Source organism: Hyposmocoma kahamanoa, unplaced genomic scaffold (genome assembly GCF_003589595.1).
Source record: "Hyposmocoma kahamanoa isolate Upper Pololo Valley unplaced genomic scaffold, ASM358959v1 102, whole genome shotgun sequence".
Lineage (NCBI taxonomy): Eukaryota > Metazoa > Arthropoda > Insecta > Lepidoptera > Cosmopterigidae > Hyposmocoma > Hyposmocoma kahamanoa.
The window spans coordinates 14091197-14093176 of record NW_020653337.1 but is presented as its reverse complement, the minus strand read 5'-3'; positions in this window follow the sequence as shown (position 1 = coordinate 14093176).

Genomic DNA, 1980 nt, shown 5'->3' with positions numbered 1-1980 from the left:
TGTGTGTGTGTGTGTGTGTGTGTGTGTGTGTGTGTGTGTGTGTGTGTTGTTCTGTGGGTGTGCTTTTGTGTTTGTGCTTCTGAGGACGTGGTGTGAGTGAATGTAGTATAAGAGAAGTCAATTAATTATCGGAATTATTCTTTCTGTTTGGTGGTCAGGACTCAATCAGACACTTCACCTCCTGCGTAGACATCGTTTTAATCTGGGGGAAATTTCGAAATACAAAATTATAGATGTGTGGCAAAAGAAAAAGTGGAAGACGAGTTACAAAAGTAGTTCGAACTGGGGGCACTGGGATTTTGTACACACGCCTCTCAATGAGCTGTTTATAATTTTGAGATTTTAATGTGGTGCTGTGAGTAGATGTCACAGCTTTAAGTATGTATAGCTGACGAACTCTCAAAACTCTGCACTCTGCGTATAGTTTATCTGTGCTATACTCAAAAGGTTTGCGAAGCATAACTTTGAGCACTGCCCGTTGAGTCTTTTCGAGTTCCATAAAATATGTTTTGGGTGCACTATTGCCTATCAGGCATGAGCCCATTCTTTTCGAGGTAAGCTACAATCCTTCTGTTTACCAATTTTTCCAGTAACTTTGAGAAAATTGTTAGCAGTAACATTGGACGATAGTTACATGGATCTCTCCTGTCGCCGTTCTTATGAATTGGGGTGACCTTCCAGATCGTTTGAAAAACACCGGTGGATAAACTAAGATTGAAAATATGAGTTAAAGGCATTACTATAATATATTTATATTATATTGTTTTAATAAGTAAAGGAGTGCATTTATCAATACCCGGTGAACTAGCCCGCTTGAAGTCGCTTATTAGTTTGCTAACCTCATCCGTGTCCATGGGGTTCATAAAAAAGGAGTCTGGCTTTGACGTCTCAATGTTGACCGCATTTGCTAAGGATGTCTGAGTAACGGAAAGTTTTTCTAAGGAAACATTGGCCAGGTTATTACCGATATTAGCAAAGTAATTATTGCAGTAATTGAGAGAAGCCTGAGGGTCTGACTTTATATTAGCTAGTTCAGTTGGAAGGTTATGCACCTTCTTTATATGACATATTTCTTTAATATGGGACCAAAGCTTTCTGGGGTTGTCTTTGTTTGTAGAAAGAATTTCGTTTTCATAGTTTGCTTTGAGTCTGTTTAAGAGACCATTAAGAAAATTTCGATATCTTTTATAGATTACTTGAGCTGTTTTATTCAAGGGGTTTTGTTTGGCTTTAAGGTGTAGTAGGTCACGGTTCCTCTGACATTTAATAATACCCGGGGTGACCCACGGTTTGAGATTAAATTTTAGAACGACTTATGGTAAACTCTCGTGTGTTGTTACTTACTGCAGAATCAATAATATTTGTTAAATGTTCTACTGCCTCGTCAACATCAGAAGTGTCCATGATAGGCGCCCAGTTTACATGGCGAAGCTCTTCCATTACAACAACGTTATCCGTTTTCAGACGGGATCGTGCAATTGTGGGACGATCTGTTTTTCCGATCTTTGTGCCTACCACGCAGAAAATTTATTAAAAACATTCTTCAGATTCAGAGTGCTCGGAGCTTTGTGTAGTCTGCCCAAGCTTGGTACGCGGACTGTTTTGTGCCACAGTACGGCTACAGTCAGCGCTAAACCATGCCCGAGCTTGGGGAGCATTGGGTGCCTCAGAGTATGGTATATAACCGCTCACGCGATGCGCTCCTCTTACCGCAAAATGGCGGCTATTTGGTTTCGCAAATTAGAAAAGCATTCAGTTTAAATACAAGTTTTTATAAATAAAAATTATTATTCCTCATTGCTAAATAAATACCCTCCGTACTACTAACAAAAACATCTCAAATAAAATGCAGTAATACACCGCAAATCTTGCACTTAAAAAGCACTAATGAAATTTTTGGTGTACTTGGATAAATATGATAACATTCCGTTTGAGTGGTTCTAAGGTTTACCATGAAATTACTCCTTAAAATATAGTTTA